Source organism: Sceloporus occidentalis, unplaced genomic scaffold, assembly GCF_023333645.1.
Source record: "Sceloporus occidentalis isolate IW3139 unplaced genomic scaffold, rSceOcc1.0.p SCAF_1, whole genome shotgun sequence".
In the NCBI taxonomy this organism is placed as follows: Eukaryota; Metazoa; Chordata; class Lepidosauria; order Squamata; family Phrynosomatidae; genus Sceloporus; species Sceloporus occidentalis.
Window position 1 is genome coordinate 245,086,162 of NW_028316981.1, and position 11,455 is coordinate 245,097,616.

At 41.4% G+C, this 11,455-nt stretch overlaps 1 long non-coding RNA gene across 1 annotated transcript; it reads right to left on the reverse strand.

Annotated features, from left to right (window-relative positions):
* Nucleotides 1–401: 401 nt before the first annotated feature.
* LOC149323702 (uncharacterized) lies at nucleotides 402–10,755 on the reverse strand. Its single transcript, XR_016277391.1, has 3 exons — nucleotides 10,681–10,755; nucleotides 8,091–8,257; nucleotides 402–562 (listed from the first exon to the last, which is right to left on the reverse strand). It is a non-coding gene; the product is annotated as an uncharacterized LOC149323702 (long non-coding RNA).
* Between the last annotated feature and the right edge of the window lie 700 nt (nucleotides 10,756–11,455).

An 11,455-nucleotide genomic window follows, 5' to 3' on the forward strand; every position in this document is an offset into this window, starting at 1 on the left:
ACTGATGGAGGCAGTGTTCAGTATCTGTTCCCCAACTCAGTGATAAGAAATGACCTCTTCTTATTTCTGGATCCAAGCTAACAGGGAGCTGGGAGTGATGAAAGCAGTTGTCTCTATCCCTTCTTGAACCTCTGATTGTTGCTATACGTCTCCTAAGAATGACATGAGGCTTGTCCTGTTCCAATATCTTGCTTTTAATGTATTGCCTATTACACGAATAGCTTTACATTCATGCGTACTGTGTAGCCAATGTGGGGAAATTCTGACCTTTGAGAAGTTTTGCTCTACAGCACTCATGACTCCCATCCAGTATGGTCAATGGTAAGAGGGTGAGACAGTTGTGGCCCCCAAATATCTACAGAATCCAAAGTTTCCTGTCCTAATGTAAATCATTACCTGGATCTGCATAGGAACAAATGGAGGACTCCAAAAATTATCCAGATTCTTCCTTTCTCAAAAACAGGTGAGGTGCATCAAAAGGACTCTGACAGTATCTTGTTGACCTCAGCAGAGCTGGACCTATACTTAAGTGGATTGAGGTGTCTTATGTCAAGCAGCTGACCTGGCACGAAAAGAGACAAAATTCGTAATTATTCTTAATAATTTAATCTGCTCTTGTGTTGTTATGGCCTGTGAAGGGGAAATTATCCAGTTAATAGTCCCAGTTAAAGTGGACTTGTTGCATCAAAGAAGCCCTTGAATCATCAGCTGAATCACTGGATCTACTCTAGCTGGGAATAGAAATTGGATTTAGGCCATTGTTGTCAAAATAATTTGGCTGGACTTGGGTATTAATGCACTGTGAGCTGGGGGCATAATTTGAGAGGGCAATTTCCTGTTCCTAAAGATAGCAAACCTCCATGATCATAGCCCCGTCCTATCAATCGTTGCATGAGGTATGTTTGAAAAGCGGAGCCTACTCTAGTGTGTGACATGGGACCCTGTATATCATGTGGGGAGAGTTTACATACTTAGGCCTGGCACAGACTGTGCTTTGTGGCAGCTTGGGGCCGAAATTAGGGGTCAGGAGAGCAGAGTGTCCACAGGTTCCACGCTGTCCCGGCGCCATTTTGGGCACACACGCATTCAGACAGTGTGCACACCGATGACATGCCTTGTGTGCTGAGTCCAAATGGAGTGGTGCACAAGAGACATCACTGTGCCACTCCAGGGCCCTAATTTTGCTTTGGCAATGGTGTGGAAAGGAGCTGCATTTCACAGTTCCTTTTTGGAGTGGATCGTTGCCATGCCCATGCAGTTGCCATGGCAACAATCCCAGGCAGAAAGGGGCAGCGTCTCGCCATCCCTTCCTGCTCGTCTGTACCGGGCTTTAGTCTCCCTTCTACAGATACCTGCCTTCCAAACACAGCCATACAAGGGCAAGGAGCCAAGATGGCGGAGGCAAGTCCAGCAGGGATGACTCCACTTTCCTCCATGTGCAATTGTTAGTTGTGTAAGGAGACAACACCCAAATAGGGCTAAATACAGATTGGTACTGATATTACAGAGAAATATGTATTTCCCTTCTTCCCCTTCCTCTTCCTCTTTTAGAGCATTAACGGTGTACATGGTGCTTTACAAGTAAAACAGCAATAAAATGCCAAGACTTGCCAAAAGACATGCAAGCTAAAATATCTGCACATACCCACACATTTGTGAAGGAAGGAGTAATATAAATATAAAAGTATGTACTGTAATACAATTGTAAAACCAGTTATCCAGATGGAAATGTAAAAGTCACTTCAATACTATATAAAACAAACTTACAAATGCATATAACTGAAATACACAAGATTGTAAAACAATATTAAACTAAGATGTTTGCATGCTACTAAAAATCCTAAATGGGATTTGCTCAGAGATAGATGCCTCAGTAATGAAACATCTGCATTAAGCCTATCTTTACCTTCCAATGGCCAATGGTGGAACATGGAACCCTAGACTCTAAATGTAGTATTGCAACTCCCATCAGCCCTGGCAGAATAACTACTGGTGGGAGATAATGAGAGTTGCAGCCCAACAGTGGGAAGGCCATACATTCCCATTCTTATTTTAAATAGTGCCTATCATCTGTGAAGAAGAGGGAAGTCAAATCTTTTATCACAGTCCCACACCTATTTTTCCAAGTAGACCATTGGTGGAAATGCACTTTAATTTCAAAACCTATGTACCCACAGCCCCAATGCATGCAATTCTATATTTAGGATGGAGGGGGACTTGTGCAGCCCTTCATATATGGTTAGACTGCAATTCCCAGTAGTCCAATGGAAAGCCAATATGGTGTAGTGGTTTGAGTGTTGGACAAGGACTCTTGGAGACTAGGGTTCAAATATCCATGCAGCCATGGAAACACACTGGGTGACCTTTAGCAAGCCACACTCTCTCAGCCTCAGAGGAAGGCAATGACAAACCCCTTCTGAACAAACCTTGCCAACAAAACCCTACAATAGCCTTGCCTTGAGGTCATCTTAATTCGGAAACGACTTGAAGACACACCATAATTACCAGCAGCCTTAGTCACCACAGGCAACAGTGAGGAATGCTGGGAACTGCAGGCCAGACATATCTGGAGGGCTGATTGATTCACACATTTTTTTCTAGGGATACGTCTGCAAGCTTGTTTCCAAATATAGATCCTGGGTAGATCATGGTTGCATGGATGCATTAGCTTCAAGAGAAAGAATGTTTAACATGCACACACGCACACACGCACACACACTATGAATTTAACATCCTTATATGTTGTTGGGAAACAAGCTCTTGACCTAGCAATACAATAAGATGGTGAATTAATGTCAACCATTTTATCCTAGGGTTTATTACACCAGCCTGTTGCCTTGCAGCAATCACATTGTTTAAGCAAATGGAAACATATTGATATGGGACCAATCACTATCACAACATCTCTGCGATAGCTTATACCACTAAGGTGATGCACATTTCCACAATCAGTCTTCCACACTGCCTCACTGACCCTGTCTTGCTCCTTGTGTAGCACATGCACACTCTTTATTTATTTATTTATGGCCACAATTGTGCAACTGCACAGTTTCAACACTTTTTGCTGTTGCCACTTTGCTTTTCTGATTGAAATCACACATATTCTCAATATGGCTCATGATCTGCCCACCTCATCCACATGTTTATGATTTTGCGTAGTACACCTATCTATTTTTTGTTTCACATTGGTATTGTTATTAATAGTAGTAGTGTTGTTGTTTTTTGCTATAATTGTGGTATGCTGGCAATCATGTGATAAGGTCTTTAATCTGTAGGTATTTTCCCCTCTTATTTCCATTCTAGGGAGGAGACTGGGGAAAAGCAATTGTGACAAGCAATAAAGCTGAGTCTGTAGCCACATGTAGCTGTGTATTATATTTACTTGGCATTGGCTGCATAAACAAAACATTGATTTGCCATGGAAAACTGAGTTCTCAGAGAATGTTTTCTGATTGTCTCATCTGGTGCGATCACTTTCCTGGACAATGTTCTATTATCTTCTAATTTCCATGTACTTTGCTTGGAGTCTTGTACAGGCAGAACATAATGTACTAAAACAAGCCACTTAGAGAATGGCTGCTCTGCATTCCCTACTCCAGGAGCCTGGCCATAAAGAACAAGGCAGATCTCTGCCTCTCTCTCGCTCTCTTTAATTGTTCCATATGTTCCTGTTTTGTTTTTCTTCTTTTTGCTGCTATTGTGCAACAACATCTAAACTCACTCTGGTGTAAATTTTCCTTTACAGACTATCAGCAGTGCCAGCTTGTGCTTTACACAGCCTGCAAAGAAGGCTGAGGAGACAAATGAAAGTTGGAGAGTTATGGGTGAAAGGAAGAAGAGTTGTGTTTCTAAATCATTACAGTTCAATTCACCTTTAGGTTCCTTGGTGGCCCAACTAATGTTTCAGATGCTCCAATTGTCCTGGTTTAGCATGGACAATCCCAATTAACCTTCTCTCATCCTGTATTTTCAGATGCTATTAAAATGCCCCAGTTTTTCTCTTCTCCTCCCACATTCCTTCTTTGTCCTTAGCTTACTTCAAATGCTGCTAAATGAATTCAAAATGCAAAAGTATTTCACACCCATGTAACTCAGCAAAGGAGAAAAGAGAGAAGGAACAGAATCTTGCTCATCCTAGTTATTATTATTATTATTTCTTACCCACCTCTCCTCATGGGTCAAGGCGGGTTACAACATCGGGGCAGTACAGACTGCCATGAAACAGCAGTCTGCATTCGCCCGTTTTAACTCTGGAGAGATGGTGCAGCCCCCAAATCACGCGCCATCCCTCTGGAGTAAAAATAACCCAGTGTTTCCGGGTTCTTTTTGTGGCGCTGGAGTGACGTCACTTGTGATGTAAACAACGCATGGCAATGTGCGGATACTGCGCATCACTTACATCAAAATGGTGGCACCCATATGGACGGGATGCCGCCATTACTCTGCCGCTGTGCCATGTTAGGGTTAGGGACAGTGCGGTTCGTATATTCGGCCCGTCTGTTCCAGGCCATAGTAAAAACACAATCCTTACATAAAGTACACATATTAAGCTGCATCTCTACACATTATTTATATCACAATACATAGGATAATAATTAAATATAAAATTCAGGTTTAAAATTCATGATTTAAAACTGCCTGGATAGGCCTGCCAGAAGAGATAGGTCTTCAAATGTGTTTTATATTCCGACAACTGGTTTAGCTGTTGGATCTCTTCTGGCAGGTCATTCCACAGTCTTGGGGCAGCTGATGAGAAAGTCTTCTGGGTAACGGCTACCAGTCAGGTTCTTGCAAGCTGTAGCAACTGCCCTCCAGAGGACCTCAGTGTTTGGGGTGGATTGTACAGGATTGTAGGGTTAAAAAAAGGCAAACTACTCTATCCTCCCCTAGCTCTTGTGTTATTAATTTTTTCCATTTTGACCACACAGTGATGTTGCTTGGCCAGACATGCCCCTGTTCTCATCTGTGACATGTTGGAGGGTATGAGGGTTGAGCTTTTTTTGCAAACTGAACTCCCAGTTACTAGGTGCAAAGAGTGAAATGCCCTTTGCTAGACCCTCCTAATTGATTTAAACATACTATGGCTCCCTAGTTGGTGTGCATACTGCCTGTCTGCTTACTCACACTAGTGGCACTCAGCAGTGCCCTGAGTGGATTTACACAGAGCCAGCTACTTGAATCTAGTTACTGGGGAGGGGCGGGATTGGAAGGATGAAACTAAATTCCATTTCAAAAAGTAACATAATAAGTAAAACTGGAATCCTGCTGGTTCACTACAGCAGTGCTCACACTTTTTCCAGGCTGGCACAGCAACGGCAAGGGAAGGCAAAGGCCCTTTCACACTACGCGATTATAGCTCTATGATTCCACTTTGGAATCCTGGGGTTTGTAGTTTGGTGACACAAAAGAGCTCTCTGTCTGAAAAACTAAAGACCCATCTCTAAATTGCAAATAGTAGGTTTCTCCAGGATGGAATCCCAGCAGTTAAAGTGGAATCATAGCACTATAACTGTGTACAGTAGTGAAAGGACCCAAAATTTGTTAGCTCCATGCAGCCTGTTTCACCAATGCCTTACTTCTTTCATGACTCATGGCCTTTTTCATCCTGGCACTATACCTACCCTGGCATAGTTATTTCATTGTAGTGCACCAACAGAATTCTGGTATTGGGGTGAAACTTTAGGGGTTAACAGACCAGAATCTTTTATGGGAGCACCGTAGTTAGAGTACTACGCAGTGAATCTCATCCTCCCAGTCTCCATTTACTGGGAAGCAGCCACTGCAATCGATAAGGGAACCTGTTCCCCTGTCACTTGGGAAGCAGCTGACTGCTGTTCCCACCCCCTCCCATGATAAATCTCTGGTCCAACAGACAGAAGCAAGACCCCTGTCCTAATTCCCCCTCATGCCAGAGATCATTGCATGGGGGCCCGAGACACCAACCAACTTCTCAAGTGACAGCAACAGACCCACATCAATCACAGCTGCTGCTGCCCAATAAGTGGGGATTGGGGACTTTCTTGGGGTGATGCATGTGTGTATGTGCATGTCAAGTACTCCAATCTACATTTTTTTTAGTTTTACATCTAGGGTTGCCATAACCCGGCGGCCCCCGTGCCATTCACGGTTTCGGGGGGCCCCTCCCGGTCACGGTCCGGTTTGGGCCCCCACCCGTGCCTTGTTCCCGGTTTGGGGGGTCCGCTCCGGCCATTGCCACTGCCGCTAATGCGGCTGCTGCGGCGCCGACCCACCTCCTCCTCCTCCTCCGGCTCCGCCTTCCTCCTCTTCCTTGGCGGGCCGGCAGCAGAAGCGCCGCTGCCACCGCGCCCCCACTGGGAGGGCTTATGCGCTGCCCAGGCCTCAGTAGGGGCCAGTGGCAGCGCGCGCGCCTTCCCCATTCCCTCCGCACGCGCGCCTTCCCCATTCCCTCCGCGCGCGCGCCTTCCCCATTCCCTCTGTGCGCGCGCCTTCCCCATTCCCTCCGCGCGCGCGCTTGCCCCGCTTCCCTTCCTCCCGCGCCAGGCATCCTAAGGAGGAGGAGGGGGGAGAGGAGGAGGAGGAGGAAGGAGCTGGAGGAAGGGTGCCTGAAGGCCAGGGCAGAATTGGGCCACAGAAGGAGGAGGAGGAAGAAGAGGAAAGCTGAGTCAGTGGCCATTAGGTCTGCCTTGGTATTTTGGGGGTTTTAAATTATTTTTTGCTTGTTTTTATTTAATTTTATTAATTTTTATTATTGCTTGTTTTAATTTAATTTTATTAATTTTTATTATTGCTTGTTTTTATTTAATTTTATTAATTTTTATTATTGCTTGTTTTTATTTAATTTTATTAATTTTTATTATTGCTTTTTATTTTTTATTTTATTAATTTTTATTATTGCTTGTTTTTATTTTTTATTTTATTAATTTTTATTATTGCTTGTTTTATTTTATTTTATTAATTTTTATTATTGCTTGTTTTATTTTATTTTATTAATTTTTATTATTGCTTGTTTTTATTTTATTTTATTAATTTTTATTATTGCTTGTTTTTATTTTATTTTATTAATTTTTATTATTGCTTGTTTTATTTTATTTCATTAATTTTATTATTGCTTGTTTTTATTTTATTTCATTAATTTTTATTATTGCTTGTTTTATTTCATTTTATTAATTTTTATTATTGCTTGTTTTTATTTCATTTCATTAATTTTTATTATTGCTTGTTTTATTTTATTTCATTAATTTTATTATTGCTTGTTTTTGTTTTATTTTATTAATTTTTATTATTGCTTGTTTTTGTTTTATTTTATTAATTTTTATTATTGCTTGTTTTTTATTTTATTACATTAATTTTTATTATCAAATATATACACCCTGCCTTGTTTTTTATTTATTTTTTCATTATTTTTTATTATTAAATATATGCAAGTGCATTTTTTGTGTATTTATGGTGCTTTGAATGCTAACAAGTCTGCCTTTCTTGGCCAATTATAGTGATGATGATGATGATGATGATGATGATATCAACAAGCCTCTGAGGCACGGCCAATGTAACTTGCTGTGATTTTTACAAACTCATGCGCCCTGAGGAAAAACTACAGTCCCTTGCCCAAGTACACACTTCTGAGATGTACAGTTGAACCCGAGGGCAAGTACATTTCTGCCATCTGTCTAAGAATAATGCCTAAATGTCCTCCATTTTGATCATGCCTAAAAACATGCATTTATATTAACATTTTAAAAAAAAACTCAATTTTTTGCACGTCCTCCATTGTTATAAAATGTGTCCTACATTTGAAAATGTTGCCCTACATTTGTCCTACATTTGTCCCGGTTTGGAGGTCCTCACTTATGGCAACCCTATTTACATCAGGGTTACATGGGGTTTTCTTGGCAAGTTTCTTCAGAGGGGGTTTTCCATTGCCATTTTCTGAGGCTGAATGAGTTTACATGGCTGAGCTGGAATTTGAAACCTGATCTCCAGTCCAATGCTCAAACCCTTACACTACATTGGCTGTAGTATAAAATTGCATTTACAAATTTAAACAATATATGCAGGCACAGACAGTATTCAACTTAATTGGTTTAAGTAAAAAATACAGTTTGGCTCACCATAGTGGGGAAGACTGTGACTGGTAACTTATTGATCTGCTATGTCCACTCTTTCCTCGATCAGGTTGTTTCATCCTTTTTACATTCCAGAAGCCTTCAGTTTGTCTCTGGTTGGTCCTCCATGGCTTTACTAGTCCTTCTTCCAACTGTAAGTAGCTCTGGGAACCCTGAGGTTGCATCAAAGAGAGAAAGATTAACAGTTTTAAATGTATTTAATCTATATACATGCAGGACAACAGAGCAGATTACCATGTTTTGCCATTTGTACAAATATTTACAAATTTTTGACAAAGAGGCATTCTATGTTAAATTCTAATTTGGATGGCTCTCAGTAAAAGAGTAGCTTTCTTTTCTTGCTTACATACAAGTTTGGGGGAAAGTTTTTATTAGTAAGAGTACATGTGTTTTTTTTAGTTAGATTTCTTTTTTAAAAAATATCACTAAGAAGCAAGCATTAAAGTATGTAGAACATGTACACAAGAAGTTGACTCCTGGTCACATTTGCTTTTACCACTTAACACCTTCCCTGATGTCTTATCGGCTCAGCTAGAAGGAGGTAATACTCTAATAGAAGGTCTGAAAAAGATGTTCCTTTTATTTTTATCACAAATACATCAGAAGGTAGGACATTCTAGGCAAAAGCTGAACCTGTGCCCACCCTACAAGCAGTGGTTGGACACAGTGGGGACAGATCACTGGACTAGATAGGCCTTTGTTCTGATCCTGTACAATAATTCCTTTGTTCTGAAGCAGTAAATCACAGAAGATAAATATATCTGCAACAGGCTTTATCTAATAATCATAACATACTAGGGAATGGATCATACAGGGGAAGACATTCCCTATAATAACGTCCCATATAAGATCTCATAATCCTTCCTGAAAATATGAAACAAAGACTCAGGTGGTGGCTGGGTTCAGGTGTAATACAGTTGGCCCTTCCCTTACGCGGGGGATCTGTTCTGGACCCCGCCGCATAGGGGAAAAACGTGTAAATTCCAGTCCCATTAAAACTAATGGGGCTTGTTCCCGCAGCCGTGCCCGGCACACACCCCATTGCTTCTTTCAGGGCACGGGAGATGTCTTTCTGGCGCGGTTTCCAGCATATGCTGGAAGCCACGTATGCCGTGCCCGCATATGACGCGGGGGCACTGTATTCCCAAATAATGGTTTCTCAGACAGGAATGAGCAATAACTTCAAACATTCCCTCTTTGTCTTATAGAACCAGCTTCAAAGAAGGCTTTCTTGTTCGTCAAACCACCATTGTCATTGTAAAGCAAGAGTTGGATAGTTACTCTTTGGACTACAGTTCCCAAAATCCTATACTGGCTGGAGGCTTCTGACAGCTGGACTAAAAAAACCCAATTTATTCAACTTTTGCTTTATAATACGAAACTGTGATTTAAGGACTCTTGAAAAATTAGAATTATATTTAAAGGGAATATTTAAACCATAGATTTCTGATTCGGTTGTCACAGGAAATGGTGGTTTAAGAACTCACATTACCATTTGTATCGATTTAAAATGGAGCTGCCATTTCACTCGTTCTTGGTGAGTTTTTACACTGTCAATCAAATGATGTACATGTATGTCGCACTGTTTGGTCAAACCCTCCCCCTCCCGTCAGCCTTGGAGGATGGCAATGGCAAGCCCCTCAAAACAATCTTTAGCAAGAAACCCTCGATTAGGAGAGCTTTGGGGGGAGTCACACTCTCTCAGCCATATAATAAGATAATAATATAAACTCTCAGCATATGTTTGCAAGAACTTTAGTTTGAAGCAACTTGGAAGCAGAGTCTGTTGTGGTTTTCTTTCTTGGGAAAGAGGGGAAAATGACCCCTTACAGCCCCATTTTTTAAATGTCAAGCAAATTATGCACACCTTTGTCATAATGATGACGCAAGTATTCAAAGGTGCAGTCTACTGTGGCCATGCAATAGCAAATATGTGCATAAGCTGTCAAATTGTATTTTTTTTAAAAAAAAAACACCATCTAATGATGTTCCCAGGAGAACCCCCTCCCTGGCTTTGGTGCACTCCAGGATGGGAATCAGACACTGGTGCAGATAAGGGGAACTGATGGGCAGAAAAGGAAAAAAGCCAGGCTGCACTTTAAAGAGACCACTTTCCAAAGTGCAAGAAGTTTGAATCCACTGCATTTATGGAGCTGCTTTTTTCACTCTCGCAAATGAGTGCCAAGAGGGAAAAACACTAACACTTGGCTGTCAATGAGAAAGCAAAGGGGTGGAAATGATCTTCCCCCTGCGCATTAACTCCTCCCTCCAAGATGCCATGAATAGTATCTGGAGCAAGTTCCCAATGGCAGCACCCTGATAAACCCTGGTGTTTTGGGAAAGAGATGGGAAAAACTTGATCTTGGAAAAAATGGGTTAAGGGAGACTTGTGCCTGCCCCCCTTGAGAATTCGGGTCAGGAAAAACCAGTACAAGTGTGAACGACCCCCTTTTAAGCTGGTTTACAAACCGGTTTATAACATAGTGTGAATGGCTCCTAAGTTATTCTTTCTGACTGGTACCCAAAGCAACTACTGTAAGCAATTCTACATACATTAGTAAACAGAGTTTCTTACCTTCTAGTGGAGTGGAAATCATGCGGCCCTCCAGATGTTGGATTACAAGGCTCACCAGCGCTAGTTGGCATAGCCAGTGGTAAGGAATGCTGGGAATTGTAGTCTAACAGCATCTAGTGGACTGAATGATTGTTATCCCTCTCTGTGAGAGCTCTCTTCTGAATCTATGCCAGGTGATACCTATGGAGTGACTCATCTTTCTTGACTTCAGTTGGCAGTAAACACTTTAACATGTTCTTTCTCACTGCTGAGAAAATGAAGGATTTCTGAAGTCAGCATTATTCTTAGATTCGCCACTAGATGTGTTGATGGCTATTAGCACGACTAACTTAAAAAGATAATTAGACAAATGCATGAAGGCTCTATCTATGTCTGCTTTATGGAGCCTCTACTTTATTAATCTCTGTGTTTTGTTTTTGTTTGCTTGCTTTTGGATCTGTTCAAGGGCTGCTACATTCCAAAATTAATGTATGCCCCAACCTTTATCACTGTTTTGGCATTGTAAAGCTATAGAAGATGATTCTACAGGCAGCATTCTCCCTGCATCAGCACTATACTAGATTCCATGAATTCATTTTGGAGCTAGTGTGCTATTTATGGCATGTTTTAGTCAGGCCAATCATTTGCCCTTTGTTATAGCTACAAATTTGAGCATGCACAATCCCTTGGCAGCTTTACAGCTGAACTGAAAGGATTCTGTCTTCAAATGTATGTTTTATGTACTGCAGTACAAAGACACCATCCCACCCTCCTGTCATCAGTAATCTACAATTAG